This window comes from Capsicum annuum, chromosome 10 (genome assembly GCF_002878395.1).
Source record: "Capsicum annuum cultivar UCD-10X-F1 chromosome 10, UCD10Xv1.1, whole genome shotgun sequence".
Lineage (NCBI taxonomy): Eukaryota > Viridiplantae > Streptophyta > Magnoliopsida > Solanales > Solanaceae > Capsicum > Capsicum annuum.
The window spans coordinates 42,232,720-42,256,293 of NC_061120.1; positions in this window are offsets into that span (position 1 = coordinate 42,232,720).

Sequence of the window (23,574 nt, forward strand, 5' to 3'; positions counted from 1 at the left end):
TCCATGCCAGACTCACTACGACTCGATGGATGTGCTTTACCCCGAAACCCTGCTATGCTAATGAGCAGCGGGTTCGTGAGTTCTATGCAAACCTCAGCATAGTTTCTCTTACAAACCCAATGATGATAATTCAGGGTAAGCAGGTGAAATATAGAGTGGAGTAGGTTAATGCAGTGTATGGGCTCCCAGATGCTGACATGGGGTAGTTCCAGGCAAGACCATGTGAGCTGAAGACCTGTATAGCCAAAATTTTATGTCCTGGAAAAGAAGTTTCATGGTCCATCACCAAGAGAGATATTTCTATAAAGGACTTTACAACAAAAACTAGTCTGGTTGAACATCGTATGCAATCGAGTATCGCTATGCATCCAATTGACCATTGCCATAGATTTAAGAGCTCAGATGGTGGCTTTCATCCTAGCTAATATCTCTCTGAATATGGGCAAGATTGTTCTCTCAGAGTGGAGGTATTTCTTGACTCGTGGAGGTACGCACCTTTTTTTCCCTTCCGTTATCACTAAGCTTTGCAAGAGGGCATGAGTGGAAGAATATACTGCATATACTTGGGTGCATCTAGGCTCCCTCATCTACCCACTCAAATTCAGAGGTGAGGGTGCCCCAGGTCAGAGTAAGAAGAGGAAAATAGACACAGGAAAATTAGCCCAGAGGATACAGATACTTGTAGACCTTCGTCAGCTAACCCCTTCGATGATATCTCGAGTGAAATTATGGAGGTTAGGGAGCTAGTTTCCAGATTGCCTTAGGGACCAGGAGAGCCATCCACTACTCGTCACTCATACGTAACTCAGTCAGATTGTGACCTATATCCTGAGGAGCAAAAGAAGCAGGGAGACATTAAAAGAAGCAGGGAGACATTATTACCAGTTTAGAGAGAGTCTACTCAGCCTTGGCGGGAACACACAGGGACCTCAAATATTCATATAAGAAGATGGTGAGGATAGATAAGAAAAGAGACGAATTCTTTAAGAAGCTGTGGAAGGGGGTAAAGGGTATCTTTAAGGTGCTCAAACCCAATGAGCGAATACCTTTACTGAGGTTGGACAGTGAAGATGAGGCCCTTGCTGATTAGTCAGTTGATGATGCTGGTGGCGATGGTACAAAGTAAGCAGGAGAGAGCAAATCTTGGGGTAGATTTAGGGAGATCCCTCTTACTATATCTTTATTGCATATATAGTGAGGTCACTGTATTTCTTTTAGTTGGGGGTGCCCCCAGATTTGTAATGTTTTGATGTTATGATGCTGGACATTTCTTTTGATGTTATGTTATTGTTTTGAGATGATATTTTGGATAATACTTTGTTTTTATTATGAGATGCTTCATTTTGGGCACTCGATTGGTGCCCACATTTTATGGATTATCAGGTTTCTCTTATAGTTTATTTTGATTTTGATGATACATGACTAACTTTGCTCCATGATGGATTGAGTGACGAAATTCTTAAGGGTAAAGCATCGTGTTTGGATTTTGAGGCATAGATGCAAGGGATTTCTGAGTACTCGTAGCATAAATGTAAAGAATACAAGGGATGTTTGAGTACATGTACCATTGTAAATTGCAGATCTGGGATCTTATTTTACACGATTAGTGAAGTTTAAGTTGTCATATGGTTAGTTTGCCCTTTTTACGCCAAAATATGAGACTAAGGCTTTGGTTGTTGCCATGAATAGTAAATTGTGCATAGTGCGGATTCAAAACAAATAACCCCCTCCATCCAAAGTTTTTCAAAAATCGAGGACTTGGACATGATCAACTTTGTAACAAATCATTTTCTTTTTATGTGGCTCCATAAGTTGTTGACTTATAAATAATGATAGATACTCTAATTTTATTTCACGGAAGGGAAAATTGAGCCGCCTTGGCTAGTTTTTTCATGAAATATGTGGTGAGCTTATTGCATTCATCTCTTTTATACTTGTGTTATCTAGAACTTGACCTGTTAGTCTTTCAAAGCTAATGTTGATTGTAATTGGTTGGAGAAATAATCTTAGGCGACCTTTGGGATTTTGAAAGCCCACTCTAGCCTAAAAAGCCTACCCAAGCATGAATATAATCCCTAGTTATCCACTTAGAGCCTTTGATTTTTTTTTTTGGCAAACACATTACAAGTTGTGAACTATTCTTTTCATCCCTCTTTTGAACCATACCCTACACAAACTTGCAAAATGCAACTTGAGGCTAAAAGCTTAAGTTGGGAATGGTAAAGATTGATGGAAGTAAGTTTGGGGCTATGAAGTTGTAAGTAAAATGCCTAATGTGCCTAAGCTTTTAAAATAAATGAATATAAAAGGAAAGAGTTCAACAAAAGAAAGACGTGGATGAAAGTTGCAAGAAAAAGGAATGAAAGAAAAGTGGTAAACAAAGGAAGCAAAAAGTAGGCATGATAAAAGAGAGAAAAGAAAGAAGAAGTGACCCATAGTCAAAAAGGTAGATTGAAAAGTGTGATGTAGATGTTCAAGGAAGGGTGTAACCATGTTATCCCAAATAATATCCTACCCTAACCCGAACCTACGTTACAAACTTAAAAAGTCCTTTGAGATCTCCGACTATTTCCTCTCTTTGTAGTGGCAATAGAAAATAGGGGAAAGCTTATGGTATGACACTTAATGCATAGAGATTTCTTTTGTGAGAGATAGATTTCTTGCAATTAAAACTCCTTGTTGGATTTTTGGTAGCTTGGTGTGTGGAATTTTTCTTCTTGTGAGGATTGGCATGCGAAACAAGTTGGGTGAGTGATTTTGTCACCTTTCGAAGTATGAGGTAAATGGAATATATCTAAGTTGTGGTCAAGAGAAATCCACCTCTCGAGTATTGGTTGTTGTTGCTTAGTTGCTCTGTAAAGTCCTATGTATCCTAGAATGTTGCATCTTCTGATGAGGGATGTAGTGAAATTAGCTTAGTCCATGTGCAATGAGCTACTTGTGGTAGTGATTATGGTTAAAGTTAGTATGACCTTTAAAGTAAAATGTTTGGCCATAGATAATTGTTGTCTCATGGTAAGAGGTAGTGTTGCTTGAGGCTACGCAAATACTTTAAGTTGGGGTGTTGATGAGTGCTGATTTTACCACTCATTCTCACTAAATATTTGTGCAAATTACCTTATTGTGAATATATCAATGAGACATATTGGTGATAAAATGCACTAATATCCACTCTTCATAGGCATAGAGTTAAGTAGATCAAAAGATGTGGATGGGAGATGAAAATTATCAAAACGGAGCAATAAAAGTGCAACTAAAGACTTGGAGCAGCAAAGCCTCAAGTACCGCGGTCGCGGTCTGTTGACCGCGATTGTAGCAGGCAAGCAAAAGTCATCCAACAGCGATCGTAAAAGTTTCCCACAATTATGTAACCTCGATCGCAACCAGGTTCGCGTGATCGTGGCTTAGCAGAACAGATTATCCCAAGGGAAAAATCAAAAATACGCGTGGCTGACCCTAATTTTGACAAAATAACTCAAACCCTATCATGGATCATATTCCATCTTCCCAAAATATTTAGGTTTTACCTTTTATAGTTGATAAGCCTCCATTTTTGGAGAAGAAAATATTGTATAAATTTTGGGTGATGAATACATCGAAGACGTTCTTAGCAGAGGATTAGCTAACTTACATTGTTGCTTTGTGGTAGTGTCATGTTTGAAGTAACTTTCACTTAATCTTCAACTAGTCATTTCAATGGAGATTTTGGGTATATCTATGCTTATTTATCTTATGTGTAGCTAGATCTCCCTCTTGGGGTTATGTGTGAATAGGTGTTAAAGTGTGTGTGGGTTGTTAATGATTAGCTTCTATTTAGTTGTTCAATCTTATGGGTTTTATCATTTCTAAGCTAATTTGGTTGGGATTTGATGGGTGAAAGCCCAAAATACCCATATGAGTATGATGAGTGAAAGCTTCATGCTCTAGAAATCCCGATATCATCTTCAAAAGAAGAGTTTTGGGTGAAGTTTAGGAATCCATATCATCCCTGAAAGAGGGATGTAGAGACCAAAGAAATAATAGACAATTGTGCGTAGTTTGCTAAATTTTCACTATCTTAGGCATAAGGATGAATGTGAGGTTGACTACCCCATAGGTATCATCCTAGAAATAGTGATGCCTAGATTGAGGTTGTGGTTACTAATTGTTGAACACACTTATTAGGTATTCGAAAGAATCAATAGGTGAAAGTTCGGTGTTTTGTTGAAAGACTAGCATCAAAATCTATAACCAAACCTACCCATATTTGGATTTCTAAATTACTGTTGATTGCTAACACCCAAATATCACTCCCTTAGTAATTCATAGTCCCAAGATCCATGCATAATTGTTAAAACTGTAAGTATTCGTAGCCCCGAGTTTATACTAGAAAAAACAAAAAAGAGATATTAGTGTAGATACCTATCTCCCCCATTTTTATCTTTTTGTATCATTGGTTTAAATTTAACTTGTATGTATTATTCCAAATCAGTTTGATCGCTATTCACATTGTTCCTCAGGAATTTGACTCCGACTCCAAAGTTGGGTAAATATATTAACGACAACCACCTTGCACTTAAATTGACATGTAAGTTGAGCCTTATCAAGGAACAACATATGAGAACTCAATATTATATTTTTATAGCCTTTTATTGAAAATTCTCTTTGTCATTTAAAAACCTAGCCAACCAGTTGGAATGGTTGACAATCAAATAGAAAATAGGAACCAGTAGTTACTAATTTGAAGTGTTACCCCTTCAATTAATTTTGATATTTTCGTAGTTGGTATGATATTTAAATTAATAAGAAAGGTGTTTAGTTAATTTAAAATTTTATTAATTAATGAATTTGCGATATTGTCGGCATATCCATTCTAGATTTGGTGTACATAGATACTAGTTTTGTTTTTTTTCCCTCAATACATCAATTGGAGGTATGTGACATACATTGAATATCAATTTGAGTGTGATGGGTACAATATATGGAGATTTAAAGAACATCTAGTTATAGATTTAATATATAAATTATTGAGTATTAGAATCAAACAATCACAAATTGTGTGAAAGATATATGAAAGATTCATATAGCTCATGACTTAAATTGGTTGACTCTTTTGGGATTAAAATTGAGGTAATTGATTTGTTGCAAGTCCTATCTATTTTGTTATATGTTGCAATCAAAGGTTAGGTATTAACTTGTAACTAAGTTCATAACCTAATATTTAATACTGGAGTGATGGTATATTGGGTCTATTATCAATTTTGCATCTGTGCGCGTGTCCCCTCATATCTTGTCTATAAGTTAATTCACAATTCATGATATACATTGATAGGCAATTGTATCGACGAGTTGAATTTTGAAATACTATGTTTTTAATAGGTCTACAATTGTTAATTGCACATATGACTGTAACATGGATATTTATTTGCACTGGAATGTTTAATCTCATAGTTGTTTGGTGTACAATACTAAATTTTGAGAGTAACAAAAAAAATATACATGTAGTTCTTCTAATTAGCATATTTTTAGTTCTCTTTTATTTTGTGTTCTTATATGCATGTTTTATTCATGGCGCTACTTCTGCATGAATAAGTGGTAAATGAAAATATTTGTTCCTATTTGTCCACTTCAGTTTTGAAAATATTGTTCTAGGACAAGTGATCATAAGTTGACAGCAATCTCTCTATTTACTATTTGAACTTCTAGTTTGATTTTAAGTTGTCGGTTCGGTTCAGATTTGAAAGTTATCAATATGATTTATTAGTTAATGATTTTTAGATATGATACACCACTAAAAAGTTATTATAATATCGGTGGATAATTTATTATTGATTTATTGATTATTGTTTGTTATCAATTTGGTTATTGGTTTGACCATTAAAAATTCACACAAAAAGTTCAGTGAAAATTTAATAAAGATTCCATAGAAGCAACATCAAAAACCACAAATTATATCAAGTGAATCTAAAGAAAACGATATTGAATGAATATATATGTGTACTATGTATATGAACAAATAGAAAGATTGGCTGAGAAAGGGTAATACCTTTAGCAAAGTGAAAACAAATGAGTAGAATAGAAACCATTTTCAAAATCTATATATAGACAATGACAAAGTACAAACTATTTTATCAAAAGAAGCAGAGAAATCATAAAATGAAATTTTAGTCGACAAAGGAACTAACTAAAATAAATTCTAAATCACTTTATATATTGAATGGTATAAAATTTAATTGAAATAATTACTATTCGATTATTGATTTATTCGTTAAAATAAATCAAGTCAAGATCCAAACAAATGAATCAATAACCTGAGACAATGAACCAATATCCAAACTATTAAACCAATAATTTTAAACCATTAACCCAATCTTAATTATTGATTAGTTTATGATTTTATTATTAATTTGCACAACCCTGAATTATTAACTTATATTTTAGATAAAGAATTCTATATGTAGTTTTGATGATAAACACCAAACTGCAAGGGACCAGGTCCATTAATATTCATGGTATTGTACAACTAGAACGCATGTCTACACAAATTTGTCCTCTTGTGTAACAAACTTACAGGAGTTTCTTGTACTGAATAGGACACATGGTCCAACGATATTTCAGCCATAATCATCGCTTATATATTAAAGGAAAAAAATACTTCTTCATCAAGTGGTTTTTTGCAAAGATTTCAGAGAGCTTAAGAGAGAGGAAAGAGGCAAAAACCCAGCTTACAACAATGCTCAAGCATAACTCATGTTCTTAGCTTGCTCTATATACTAAAGTAGTGAGTGTTCCTGAGTAAATCCTGATTTATAAATGAATTACTAAGTCTGTAAGAGTGATGAACTTCTCTTCTTGATTGAGTGTGCTTAGGTAGAGTTGCCTAAGTTTGACACTAATTAGAGTTAATCAGTGTAGGGAATTCTTGGCAGAGTTGTCAAGATAGGCTAGTAATAGAGTTACTACAAGCAGGAGGAGCCTAGAGTTAGGCTGAAATCGTTTCTGTAATAAAGAGGTTGTTTAAAGTTGATTTCTTTGGTGCTTGTGAGGGAAAGCCTTAGGTTTTCCTTCCTTGAGTAAGGGGGGTTCCACGTTAAATCCTAGTATTGATTATTTACTTTAAAACTTTTAGCTTTCCAGCATTTTATTATTGCTTTACTGTGTTTTTGGCTGAGATTGAATTTGAGGGACTTGGTCCCTCACTGTATGGTGCAACCTTTAAGGATTCTAACAATTGGTATCAGAGAAGGTTCACTCTAAAAGGTTCATATGTAGAGTATTCTAATCATCATGGCTAGTAAAACTTAACTAGGGGTGGAAAGAAAGGAAGCAAAAAGGGAGAGATTCCTGACTTTGAAGGATCTAAAATCTAACTCAGGTGAAGAAGACACTAATGTTGCACTTTTGGCAACAAGTATTATTAGATTTATGAAAAAGGTGGTAGTTCTGAAGAATTCATGAAAACCTGCCCAATTTAAAAAAAGAATCAAAATCCCGATACATCAAGAAGAAAATATATAGGTAGTTCTACAGTAAAGAAGGTGTTGGCTGCTTAGGATGACTTGTCCACCAAAGCTGAGAAAGACATAAAGTATGGAGATGGTTTCATGCTGAAACAGGATGATAAGAAATAATGTCAGGCTTTTGGCATTCACTAATGGCAACTACTAAAGACAAAGAAGAAAATGGGGGTACTAAAAGAGGATTTCACCCAAAATTGGTTTATGGATAGTGGTTGTTTAATACACATGACTGGAAGGATTGATTGCATTCTCTCCCTCAAGACACTTCAAAGGGGAGGTATGTCTTTGGAAATAGCAAAAAAGGGTATATCCAAGGTGTTGGAAAGATTAAAAAATCACCTCATTATGAAATAGAAGAGGTGTATTATATGAATGGCCTTAAATACAATCTTCTAAATGCATCTCAAATTTATGACAAAGGAAATGAGGTAAAATTCTCATCAGATGGATGTACTATATAAAGCATAAAATTTGGAAGAATTATTCTCAAATCCAAAAAGATAAAAAAAAATATATATGTAGCTGATCTGTAGTTTGTGGTTGATGGGGAATTAACTTGCTTAAGTGCACAAAGTAAAGATGCTAACTTATGGCACAAAAGATTGGGACATGTGAGTTCCTCATAATTAAACAAGTTGATTTCACGGGACCTGTTCTATGTCGTTCTAAAGCTAAAATTCTCAAACAACAAAGTTTGTGATGCTTGTGTTAAAGGTAAGCAGACCAGATCCTCCTTCTAATTGTAAAAGCAAGTAACTACTTCCAGACCTCTTAAAATACTTCACTTAGATTTATGAGAACCTATTAAAGTCCAAAGTAGGGGGGGGGGGAATAAATATGTGTTGGTTATTATAGATGACTATTCTAGGTTCACGTGGACATTGTTTATAAGAACCAAGTATGTAACATTTAGGGTTCTTATGGATTTGCCAAAAAATCCAAGTGAAGCTAAATTGAAAATATACTAAATTTAGGTCTGATCATGGATTTGAATTTGAAAATTCTCAAGTTTATGAATTATGTTCTAAGCATGGAATAATTCACAGCTTTTCTACTCTTAGAACTCCACAACAAAATGGATTTTTTGAAATAAAAAATAGAACACTCATAGATTTCAACGACTATGCTTATTGATAGTGATCATCCAAAGAATTTCTAGGATAAAGTGGTGAATACTACTTGTTATGTGACTAATAGTTTCTTGATTAGATCATTTTTGAATAAAAGTCTATATGAGCTGGTATTCAGTAGAAAGCCTATGATAGACTATTTTAGACCTTTTGGATGAAAATATTTTGTGCCAAACATTGGAAAAAAAGAATTGGGAAAATTTGATTCTAAGAGTGATAAAGCTGTGTTAGTATGATACTCCTCAACAATCATGGCTTATAGAGTGTTCAATAAAAAAACTCTGTGTGTTGAATAAAGTATTCATATGATCTTTAATGAGTCAGGAAGTCAAATAAACTCTGGAGATGATGAAAATTCAGAAGATGAAGAACTCATTCCTGTTCAAAGGGATATTGTTATTGAAGATAATATTCAAAGAATCAAAGATGCACTTAAGAGTGATGAAAGTGATGATGATATAGGATCTCAGTCACACATTCCAACTCAACTTGAAGAACAACCAGAGGAAACCAGTCAGAATTCACAGGGATCTGGTCCTATTGGTATCAGTCTCAGCAGATAAAATTGGATGAACAAATCCTCTCATCCCCTAGAGAACCTAACTACACCTCTGTAAAATAGAGTCCAAACAAGAGCTCAAGCCAGGAATGCTATGGCATTTTCAATATTTTTATCCCAATTAAGCCCAAGAATGTAAAGGAGGACCTGAAAGATAATAACTGGATTAATACAATGCAAGAAAAACTTCAGCAATTTGAAAGAAGCAAAGTTTGGCGTTTGGTCCCCAGTCCTGTTGATAGAACATTTATTAGGATTAAATGGGTGTATGAAAATAAGCAAGATAAGAACAAAACTATCAACAGAAAGAAGGCAAGGATGGTTGTTTAAGGTTATACCCAAGAAGAAAGGATTGATTATGATGAGACCTTTGTCTCTGTAGCAAGAATGGATGCAATTAGAATTCTTGTTGCATTTCCTGCATACATGGGATTAAAACTCTTTCAAATGGATATCAAAAGTGCCTTCCTGAATGGAAATCTAATGGAAGAAGTCTATGTCAAACAACCTCCAGGATTTGAAGATGCAAAATTTTCTCATCATGTACTTAAATTGGATAAAGCTTTTTATGGTTTAAAGCAAACACCAAGGGCCTGGTATGAGAGACTCTCAAAGTTTCTCCTAGAAAATGGTTTCAATAGAGTAATAATAGATAATACTCTATTCTTAAAAACTAGAGGTAGCAACCTATTGATTATGTAGATATATGTTGATGATATAATATCTGTAGCTACTTTTGAATTCCTATGATAAGAATTCAATAAGCTAATGGGGATTAAATTTGAGATGAGTATGATGAGTAAATTGAGCTTCTTCCTAGGCCTATAGATTAAGCAAACACCTCAAGGGATAATGATTTGTAAAGAGAAGTATATCAAGGAGTTTCTGAAGAAGTATAACATGGGAGATGCAAAGCCAATTGATACCTCAATTGGAACCAGCTAAAAAATAGAAAATGATGATTTAGGTTCTTCAGTGAATGAGACAATGAATAGAGGGATTATTGGATCCCTGCTATATCTTACTGCGAGTAGGCCTAACATTATTGTCAGTGTAGGAATGTGTGCCAAATTTCAAGAGTGCCTAAAAAAGTCCTATTTAAAAGTCGCAAAAAGAATTCTTAGATATCTGAAGGGGACAGAGGACCTAGTCCTATACTATCCACTAGGAGATAGTTTTGACCTAGTGGGTTATGTTGATGCTGACTATGTTGGATATTTGGTAGATAGAAAAGGGACTTTAGGATTGGCATATTTTCTTGGCTTATCTTTGATCTCTAGGATCTAATCAGCAAAATTTAGTTGCTCTATCTACTGTTGAGGCTGAATATATTATTGTTACTTCTTGTTGTACACAACTTTTATGGATCAAGCAAAAATTGAAAGATTTTGGTATTGTCTCAGAAACTATTCCTCTAATGTATGACAACACAAGTGCAATAAACATGGACAAAAATTTAGTGTAGCACAAGAAAACTAAGCACATTGATATGAGGCATTATTTCCTAAGAGACAATGTTGAGAAAAGAGTAATCTGTTTAAAGTTCTGCAAGACTGAGATTCAGATAGCAGATATCCTTACTAAGGCACTTCAGAAGGAATAATTTGTAAAGAACAGGTTGAAGTTAGGACTGATCAAAATGACCTAACCTACCATATGAATCTGTAGTTCTCCACAAAATTGGCTATGATCAGGAGACAAGTATCTGTGGTAAAGTATGTAGTTTTTAGTCTATCTCGGTATCATACAGTTACAGGTATACACCAATGGGAACAACTTTTGAATAAAATAGTTAAATTATGCATAAATTTGAGATATCACTCAAAGAAAGAGAGGGACCTTGTCCATTCAAAAGAGGGAGAGTTTCAAGTATCTGGGGTCTATAATTTAGGGTAATGGTGAGATTGAAAAGGATGTCAAGTATCGTATTGGGACAAGATGGTTGAAATAGAGGCTCGCTTCAGGAGTTCTAAGTGATAAGGAGGTGCCCTCGAAGCTTAAAGGAAAGTTGTACAGAGTGGTAGTCCGGCCAACTATGTTGTATGGAGCGGAGTGTTGGCCAGTTAAGAACTCACATATCCAAAAGTTGAAGGTGGCAGAGATAAGAATGTTGCGATAGATGTGTAGGCATACCAGGAGAGATAGGGTAAGGAATGAGATTATTCGAGAGAAGGTGGGAGTTGCCTCAGTAGAGGAAAAGATGCGAGAAGTAAGTTTACATTGGTTCGTGCATGTGATGAAGAGGGGTTCTGATGCCCCTGTGTGGAGATGTGAGACACTGACTATGAATGGTTTAGGCAGAGTAGAGGTAGACTAAATAAATATTGGAGGGAGATGATTAGGTATGATATGGAGTAGTTACAACTAATGGAGAACATAACCCTTGATAGGAAGGTGTGGAGGACACGGGTTAGGGTAGAGGGTTAGGGGATAGGAGTGCATCAGTAATAGTAGGGGTGCGCTCCTCTGTGTCTAGAGTTTCTTATGCGTGGCTAGCAGTGTTAGTTTATTTGGCTTACCATATTAGTTTATATGCACTTATCTTTTGTGTTTGTTTTACTATTAGTTTGTCTTGCGTACAATACTAATTATATGCACTTATCTTTTGTGTTTGTTATATTGTTATCAGTCCTAAGCTGAAGGTCTATCGGAAATAGCCTCTCTACTTCTCCTGAGGTAGTCGTATGGTCTATGTACACTCTATCCTCCCTAGATCCTACTAGGTAGGAATACACTGGGTATGTTCTTGTTGATGCTGTATATCTTAGTAGTTAAGGATCATCCAAACATTTAAATCAAAAATTTAATGGCTTTCATGAATTTCATTATGAAGAATTTCGTCAAGTGTTTAACGGTTTTTCAATTGAATATTGTTTTGAATTCTTTTACTAATTGATTGATAAATTAGTAACCTTAAGGTTGTTATTACATCCACACATATGACCGTTAGACCTCTCATCCAATTGTTATCCTAGATATTCTTTCTTTTGGTTTGGCAATAAGTGGATTACAAAAAAACAAAACAAGCAACCTTATACTTTTCCATTATTATCACGGTCCAATTTTTCAGGCTATGATGGCACTTACCAAACTCACCAATAGGTAAGTCAATTCATAGTTTGAAATAACTAGTAACAAACTAAAAATAAATGCAAAAGAAACACTAAATAACAATGACAGAGAAAGAAAGAAGAAAGTAAATTTATCTCAAAATCTTATAATATCAATACAAGAGCTTCTAATACAACAATAGTACAAGTGGGATACAAAGTAAATATACACAAGTCATCTCTAAAATACAAAAATAGATATTAGTCTAATAATAAGGCATAGAGAAGGAACCATCCAAATGTCACCATGTCTTTGATACATACACGATGCACACATCAACGGTGAGGACTCATAATATGATTTTTAGGCTATAGATGTGTAACATGAGAACCAAACACCTGGTACATAGTAGGCATTGTCCAATTGAGCTCCAAAGACAATGCAGGTTTTAATAACATGTAAAATAGGAATATAAATTACAGGGAGCTATCTACAAAGCTAATCATAATAACAACTAATAACTCGGGAAAAATGTGATACTATAAGTATCTAGCCAATATATAGTAGTAAAGTGAGGAAGAGAGACATTATATACAATAGTAGAATGAAAAAATATATATACAATGTATAATAGTATTAGGAGATAAGAAAATGATATACAATTTATGCCTAGTGAATAACATATACACATACATTCATGCATAACAACATTATACCAATCACCAAACCCGAAGATACAACTCTAAGGGAACCTGTCTAACATCTTAAGCATCATAATTGGTCGAGCTATCTCTAGTATAATTAGAGTCTTTACCCAAAGTGAATAATCCTAAAGTAACATAGCAGTTCTAAATCGTACCATAAAAGAAGTAAAGGACTAGAAATATACCGAAAACCTTGAAACCCAGGACAAAACAAGCCTTCACAAATCATATAATAAATTCCAAACAATAATAATCTAACTGGCTAGCCCGGATACTATGACCTAACTAGGCTCTCATAAGCCCAAAGGGTACATGGAAACACTCAGCAAACAATAATCATAACATGTACCAGTATATCCCCTCATAAGATCGATAGATACAGGCCCCAAATAACTATACTGATGATAGGTGATGCATATAAATGAACATTATCTATAAAAACCCAGCGATGAAAAAAAATCCAAGTACCATATCTAATCAAGTGCCATAACATACCAAGTGTATACATCTCCTCTTGTTTAGTAGCTTTAACAAGAACTAAGTGAGTACATATCTACAAATCTATTTTCCAAGATTGAATCTAAGACTAAAATTGGTATAATAATATGAAAAGGGTCAGAATCTCCATCAACTAATCTGAGTAAATAGTGGTAAAAGAGTGGATTTATAATGGACCAAAATCATTCTTGGTCTAATTTTCAATGTAATATGATTAATTTAAAATACCATAGTCCAATAATATGGGTGGTATGACTATCATTTTAAGAAAATAAGTTTAAAAGTGAAAAATTTAGGATAAATCATTTTTTTAGAAAATGATAGTTAAATCAAGCTTTTAGCTTGGAATTGTACCACTAAATAGGTATAGATGCACCTAACTACATCTAAAATAGGCACGTAGGTACCGTTAATGAAATTGCAAAATTGAATTCATCACGAGGTCCCTCGAAGGATAAGAAATATGTAATCAAAATTGAACATAAATCAGAGCTAAAATCAGCCCACAAAGTTGAGAGAGTTGTAGGACTAATTTTTAGGAATTAATAAGAAGAAGGATGGATTTTGACAAAAAAAAAAAGTAATGGGAAATCATCAAGAGGTGTTAAATTTACTTACCTTAGCTTCATGGACAATTTCCCAACATTTTCCTTACTTAATGGTTTATTAATGGCGAGTTAGGGTTGAGAAAATAAAGGAGACAACAATATAGAGGGCTACCTGAGGTCCTTTACGAATGCAGGACTCCTATCACGAATGCGGGGTCAGACCAATTTAAGCCTGACTGAACTTAGCCAGTCTACCGCGAACACAAAGATCAAAGTTTAGCCGGTCAGGCTGGCTTAACCTTAGGAAATGCTAGGGTGAAGATCCTTGACCTTTGAAAATATAGAAAAGGCCTTGCGAACATAAAGGCTAAGATTGGCTTGAAGCACATGTCGTGAACCAAAAAATTTTCCAAGTCCCGACGAACTTTGATTGGGGGCTTGGGATTAGTTCGTAACCCTGTACGCACAAACGAACTATGCTACCATACCAAATTCAATATTTTGAAATCAATAGAACTATTAAGATTTTCTTTTGATTTCTTTTCAACGAAATGTAGTCCCCACACCTAGAGTTTTATTTTCACTAAATCTACCAAATAGCTAAAAGTGAGCCAGAAAGTCTTGGGACTCGGATCAAGGGTCCCCCTAGTCTAAAATCAATATTCTGAAGCCAATGGCACTATCAGAATTCTCATCCGGGGCTATTTACTATGATTTTTGATCCGATACTAATAGCTTAATAATAAGAGCTTCAAAATAGAGAAATGGGAGTAAAAACCAAACAAATTGTCTGAAAACCAAACCAACAGTTTTGGCAAGTTACAAATGGCATATAGCCACTGTGGGAAGGTATGAAATTCCAAAAATAAATGAAAACCAAGAAACTAATCTAGAGATCCATTACAATATACACTACTAACATCTTCAAAATTCAATGGATAGAAAGATCCCAAAAGCTTGAAAAGACGAGGTCCTGGGCTTCCATGCCATGAGCAAGACTCACAGATAACCTCTAAGGCTAAAAATCACTTCCTCGGGATTTTTCTAAATATATCCCTTTTCCCTTTACATTCTTATTTAACTTTCCAAATAACCAAAAACCTTTCCTCAACAACCGTCTGGCCTCCAACTGAACCAAGAACGACTAAAGCATGGAAACCCAAACAACACCATGTTTCCATCACACTACTAGAAGCACAACTAAACAATAACTCATCAAAGCTAAAGACAATCCAACACATGAACCATTCAACTAATTTTAACTCCAAATCGAGCATTCCCTTATCTTTCCAATTTTATATCCATTCCAAAATATATAAAATGTCTTCTATAATATTAGAGTGATGTCCACACTATCACATCACATTAATCTCAAAGACTAAACTTGACCCTCTACAAATCTATATGGGCTAGCATAGGAATAATGAATGCACAATAAGGTCTATCTAAATACTCAAAAATGATGACCAATGTCTATGATCACTGCCAAGCCACTAACAGGTCTACCCTTAAAAGCAATATTCATAAATCACAAATCACAGTATCCCAAAATTAAATGATCCACTATAGAATGACCTACCAATGGTAAATGAAACCATACTAGGTCTAAGTAGAATGTATCTCTCCGATCTAGTGGAAATTAAAAAGTCCTAACAAAAGTTGACAAACCTAGGACAAAAATAGTATAAACCAACACCATGTGCCAAAGGACCATCCTTTAAACGTTTATCAAGTACAACCCATCTAAACTGAAGAAAATTGAGTTGGTAGGTAAGGAGTAGGACTAGTCAACTTGTCACCAACTTCTCCATGGGAATAAAATCTCAGAGTAGGGCTATAATAAAAGTATGTAATCTATATCTATAATCTTAACATCAAAGATAAAATACTTGATCTCAACTATCCAAACCAATTCTGTTGACGAGTAAACATCTATACTCTTAAATTTATCACTATCTTCAACCTGTCATTCAAAAGAGTAAAAAACTGCGACTGGAGACAAGCAATCTTCACTAAGTTCAAATACCCAAACCAATCTTACTACTACCAAAAATTAAGAATATACCCTAAACCAATCTCACCTTAAGAGATAAAGCATATATCCAACAACTCTCTCAAGGGATGAAACTAAAATATTGCAAAAAATATAATTACAATGGAGGAAAACCACAAGTTAAGGATATGAGCACTCAAATCAACATCTTCTCAGAGCATAGCACATCAATCCAGAACTATGAACTCCCCAAGGCTGCAAAGAGTACTAGTGTCATCCAAATCTGAAGCGAATCAAAATATTACAGTCTTAACCTAAATCAGGTCAAACCAATACTCAATCTATGGAAATGAATACTGAATCTGAAAATACCCCCATTTTGGACTGGCAACTGTTACATAAGTATATGTCACCAAGAAGTAGTATCTGATGAAGTCATATCGGGCGAACCAATGCCAAATGAGAAATTTCTAAATTGACCCATTTAAACCAACCTTAACTCAATTGAACCATGAACCATATCATAGAGAGAACAGAGTACCCAACTTAACACTAATACCAAGATCAGAACTACTATCGGGAGATGGACCAACTCAAAAAACAAACCTCCAATTTACCAACTTTAGAAGCGAGCTATAGAAAAAGATTGTTAAAGCTAGAATTACCACCAAACCATGAAAGGCCTAACCTTCCTTCACTTTTTTAAATCTCTCAACAACCGATCTAACTTATTAATAGAAAAGAGAAACTACCTGACCAAATTAGCCATCTAAGACAATGAACAAGAATCGCAAGAAGTGGATACTAAGTAGACAACACTATTCTAGTTGTTTATCAAGTAAGAATTAAAAACAACCAAAATAATAAAAGAAATATTAATAACACTAGTATAAAGTGTAAGTGGCACAAAACAAAAAATAACCTATACCAATATAAGATTACCATATGCCAAAATGCTAAAGAAAAGGGACTTTAACCCAAATGCTACACCCCACGGAGAACATAATACCGATCCACCCAATCTACTTATAAAAGAAATATCTATCGGGGTAGTCAAGTATGCATAAATCTACACAAAGTCTTACAATAATCAATATAGTAATATCAAGACATGTAACCACCGATAGGTATGAGAACACAGACATAATTAAAATAGAAACTAAGATATAGAAAATCAAGTCTCGCCCATATAATGAAATCCAAAGTCATAGACTTGACCTGCCTGAAGAAGTATGAATCTGAATGAGTCCACACCTGAACTGAGCATCAGAATAATCAACTGAAACACTAAGTACACTACCTCTAGCTAAATATGCCATAATTTTATGAGACTGATTTGACAACACTATCTAAAAAATATCCTTTTTGGGGACACTCTCTTGACCAATTATCGGTCTCTATATAATTGTAATAAACCCCTTAATCTCTAATCTGATGAGAAACACAAATTGACCCCAACTGGCTGACGACTCACATTTAGGGCACTCTCTAGACCAATGTCCAATCTCACCATAATCAAAACAAGACCTTGAAATATTCTTATGCACTATTTTTTTTTTATCTAGAAAAGCCACCACATCCTAAGAACCTAGACTAAATAAACCATACTGCCTTACTAAAACTTTGCCCATTGTGACCACAAAGACCTACGTGAGAGCTTACCATAATTTAAGGTGCTACTTGTATGGTCTTGATAGGCTGCAGGTGATGTTGACATCTAATGAGAGTATGCCTACCTCCAGACAGGATACTACTCACACGGAACAGTTGACATAGCCTCTTACTGCCATCTATATGCCTTATGAAATGCCCTTTCTATAGTCCTTAAATGATCAACAACCTAAAGGAAAGTAGATCTAGCTGCTATCAAATGCTCTGATGCCAAACATAGTGGTAAAGTCAATTCTTTGATAAATCCTCATACCATTTCATGCTCTATACAATGTAACATAAAATTATGTTTTCCCCACTCGAGAAACCCAATTTCATACTCATAAACTAATGAACAGCCTTACTAAATACAAAGAAACCCAACTCTGGCTTGATAACTACTCGATGTACCAGGCACTAACATAGTTGTAAAGTATCCATAAACAGATCCAAAAGCACTAACATGGTTGTAAAGTATCCATAAAAAGATCCAAAATACCTAAAACTAAGTCCTGAGAGGTGGTGGCGGTCCAAAACTCTACCAAAGCCTGGTTTGGCCCCAAACTCTTGGATAATGCTAAAAATCTTTGATATCAATCACTAACTCCATAGCCTGATATTGATCTAAAACTTTAGTAGCACTCATAGAAGTCTCATTCGCATCTACTATTAACCTCGTTCAATCCATCTAAGAAAGAGTAGAGACAAAAAAAAGTACTAGGCGTTTATAAAAGTACAGACACATAATAAGGAATCAAGAATAGAATATCCTAAGAATGCCCTGTAACCTCTTAAAGATAGTATATAGACGTCTCCATACCAATCTGCAAGACTGTACGAGACATTTTTCTTTTATACCAATAACATTGGTAAACCTATGATCAGATACCAACTTGTCATGGCTCAATTTCTCAAGTCATGATAACACCTACCATAACCCACCAGTAGAGCTAAGCATATTTTTATTCAAAATTGTAAAAACCAAAAAATTGAATCAAAATTTAATTTTGGTTAGGTTTTTTCAAATTTAAGAAATTCAGTTAAACAGTTTGGTTTTCAGATTAAAAAAAATGGATAAACCAAAAAACCAAAATTACATAAATAATATATTATAATTTATATATATATATATATATGTTTTTTTTATTTGTAAATATAATAATAATATAATATAATCTAAGATAATATAATAAATAAATATATAAATTATAATAATTTAGTAACCTTAATGCAAGCATAACATTAACCTTAATAGTGAAGGTTGCAGCGGCGCTTAGGCTTAGCCATGTTCATTATCAGTACTCAGTTCGTTTGAAATTTCAATCATCACCAGTTCGTCACTATCATCGACAATCGTTGTCGAGTGCCACCACTGCCGTCACGCCAATGGCTACGAATGTGACCACTGTGTTGATTCTTTTTTTATGATATTTCAATAATTTTGTTGACTGTTTATTCAAACTTATGCATAATGCTGTTATATATTATGTTAAACTTATGGTTATTTCATGTGTGTTGAATTAATTATATTTGAGATGAAAAATAGGTTTGAAAAAAATTACTTTTCTAGAAAAATCACCAAATCTAAATGCTCACTACTTTAATCATCAAAACAGAAATAAGAATCTGAAATAACCAAACCGAATTTGTAAATATCGGATCAAATCAAATTTATTTCAGTTTGGTTATGGTTGTCTTTTTCATCAATCTGAAAATCAAAAAACCAAACCGATATTAAATAATCAATTCGAACAAACCGGATGCCTACCCCTACCCACCACTAGGCAAACCAACCTATAGTCTAAAACATCTAGTAACAAACTAATAAGAAAGGTAGAATCAAAACTAATTAACAATGAGAAAGAAAGAAAGAAGAAAGTAAATATATCCTTAAAACCTGATGATTTAAGTACAAAAGTTTCTAATACAATAGGAGTACAAGTTGAATACAAAGTAAATATACACAAACCATCTCTTAGATACAAAAATAGAGATCAGTCTAATATTAAGAAGGAGAGATGGAACCCTCTGAGCATCAGGAGCTCACCCAGAGAATCTGACCCATAGTTGATCCACCCGATGCACACATCAATGGTGAGAACTCGTACTACGATCTGTGGGCAGTAGAAGTGTAGTATGAGTTCCAAACACATGATACTCATTAGCCATTGGCTGACTGAGGTTGAAAGATAATGCTTGTATAAATAACATGTGAAGCGGGAATAGAAATTAGAGGCAACTATTTACAAAATTAAGCATAATAGTACTAATGAAGATATAAGGATACCGTATCATAAACTACCTATAATCTGGGACAAGAGTGATACCATAAGTATTTTGCCAATTTGCAGTAGCAAGGTGTATACCATATACAATACTAGAATGAAGAAATATATATAATGTATGATAGTAGTAGGAGAGAAGGAAACAAGACATAAATTATAGCTAGCAAAGATGAGATATATTTATATATATACACATATATATATACATAACAGTGTTATACCAACAACCAAAGCCGAAGACACTACTTTGAGGGAAACAATCTAATATCTCAAGGATCATAACTGATATGGGATCTATATCTAGCATAATTAGGGTCTTTTCCCAAAGTAAATAATCATAAAGTAATGTATCAATACTACATCTTATAATATAGGGAATAAAGGATTAGAAATATACCGACAACCTTAAAAAATAATCCATCACCAACCTTTCATGAATCATATAATAAATTCCAAATAATAATAATCTAACCAGCTAGCCTAGAAAACCAATAACTTAATCGATCCCCCATAAACCCGAATGGTATATGCAAATACGCAGTACCAACTTTTATAACCTATGCCTATACATCTCTCTATGAGATTGATAGATACATGTGCCAAATAATTATCTGGCAATAGGAAATATATTTGAATAAATGCAAGTCATAAAAATCAAGTGATGAAACACAATTCAAGTACCATATCCAATAAAATTTCATAACGTACTAAATATATACCACTCCTTCAAATCTATAACTCACAAAGGTATGGACTAAATAATCATCCTTCTTTGATACTATAGCTTATCAGATGAAGGGGTCTCGTAGGGGATTCTGGATATCTCTATACATTGTGTAGTCCCAAACTAGGACTTTTATAATCCATTATCATAAATCTACTCTATCTAGTGAAAGATATATACACACACACATATATGTACATATATATATATATATACAAACACAGACACACACATACACACATATATGTAGGAATGTCAAATTTGAATTGGAACTGAATGAGTGAAAATCTATAAATGCCCGAGATCTAGTCCATGACTAAAATAGGTATAATAATATGGAAAGGGTTAGAATCTCCATGAGTAAATGGTGGCATAATAGTAGATTAATAATAGATCAGAATCAGCCTTGGTTTAATTTCCAAGGTAATATGATTAGTGTAAAGTACCAAAATCCAATAATAAGGGTGGTACAACTTCTATTTTAAGAAAATAAGTTTAAGGGTGAAAATTTTAGATAAATTCTTTTTTAAAAAATGGTAGTAAAATCAATGTATTAGTTTGAAATCATACCACTAAATAGGTATAAATTCACCTAACTACATGTATGATATCACGAGTATTCAAACAATAAAACCATAAGCGTCTAAGAATCTATAAACTACAACCACATCCTTTTAAGTGGTAGAATATTAATATGGTGTCCAACTGATATCATACACAGGGCCTCGTATCGAACAATATATAAATTTACAGATATCAACAACAGAATCTAAAAAACTAATGTAAATAAAAGCATAGAGCTGCTAGGAGGATCAAATTGGGAAATATCATCCAATTTACTAAGTGATAAGGTAAGTCTTATAGTGAATATTTATTCATATCAATCTATGGTAAAGAAAGTCAATAATTTAGTATAGCAGGTTCCTACAACCATAATGACTATCCTGGGTTAAGGTTTGGGTCACAATTTCTTTCTAAATTCCCCTAACTAGGTAAAGTCATGATATATTATGTAAGAACCTACCCTATAATCTCTACCTAGAATACAATCTATACAATACATAATATCATCCAGAAAAGTAGACCCAAGCCTACCTCAATTTCGAACTGTAGTCTTAAATTATCTATAAATTACTCATCTTCACTCTATGATACCAAAACTATGTTACACTATCAAAAACATAATGTACATATTAACACATGTAAGGCAATACCCATATTACAATATAAAACTTCAGACAAAAAATCAGGTAAAAAATAGGCCCGTGGAGCCAACTAATAAAATCACAAAATTTAATCCATCATGAGGTCCCTCAACGGATATGGAATGTGTGCTCAATCGCTGAGCACAAATATAGCGTAAATTGAGGCTCAACTTCGTCCATAAAGTTGATAAAATTCTAGAAATAATTTCTATAAATTAATAAGGAAAAGGATGGATTTTGATAGGGAAAAATAATGGGAAATGACCAAGAGATAATAAATTAACTTTTCTTAGCCTCATGGATGATCTCCCACCATTTTTCCTATTCAATGGTCCATTAATGCTGGGTTAGGGTTGAGAAAATAAAGGAAAAAAATGAGAAAAAATATATAGGGTTGTTAGGGATCCTTCACGAACACGGGGCCCCTATTGCAAATACAGGCTCAGGCCTGCTTAAGCCCTCATGAATGCGACAAATATACTACGAACACAAAGATCAAAACAGAGCCGATTAGTCCAGTTTACCGTTCACGAATGTGGTGGCTGTCTCACAAATTTGAGGATCATGATCCTTGACCTTAACATGGCCAAGGCCAAATAAACACAAAGACCAAGATTGGACTGTACCAGTGTTATGAACAAACAAAATTTTCAAGTCCCAACAGACTTTGATTGAGGGATCTAAATTCTCGTGTGCATAAATAAACTATGCTATCGTACTAAATTTGACATTTCAGACTCAGCGGAACCATCAAATTTTGATCCAAGGTTATTTTAACAAAATATAGGACCCACACCCATGGTTTTAATTTCATAAAATCTACCCAATAACCCAAAATAAGTTTGAAAGTCTTGGTGTCATGATCAAAAACAAGATCACGATGATACGTATCATGGCTCAGTCTTGATAAGTAAGCCAATTACCCCTAAAGGTAAGAAATACGAAATAAATAAGGCAATAAAGTAAATGAGACTTCTAGAAGAAAGTCAAGTTATAAAAATCTTTTCAAAATATGATGTCATAAGTGTAGAGCATCTAATAATATAAATTGAACCTGAAGTACATGATCTGTCTCTAAAAAAAATAAAACGTACAGATAAATAAGATGAGGTATGGGGTCGACTTTAAAGACAGAGAAACTGGTACCTTGAATATCACCAATCAACAACATGATCTCAACCTCCGCCTATCATACTTGTGCTAGGATCTACACCAAAAGGGCACGATAGGGATGAATATAGTTCACTCGTATTTAGTAGGTATCATAGACCGACTGAGCAAAGCAAAAAATAATATAAGTAAAGAAAACTATGAGCATATCACTTGCAAATAGAAAGAGCTAAACGGTAGCTCTCACTATCTCTACTAATAATTCTGATAATATACCAATATAAAATAACACAAATATACACAAAAAGTATGCAAAAAGTAAACATACATCAAAGAAACTAAGGAATCACAAGGATGAGCATGCAATGAAATGCAATGGTGAAAGTCATTGCGTGACTTTCGTCATACACATACCGACCTTGCAGCTTAAAAGATAGGACCCATGGGATGTTCTTAACCCATATATTATATCTCATATCTCAAATTTCAACCCACCTCTCTAGTTCATGCTCACTGAGAGGTTTTTTTTATAAAGATGTCTCATTTTTTTCAAGAATAATGTTGCTCAATGGTACCAGTGTCTCATAAATGTAGATGTATGAAATAAGGATATAACTT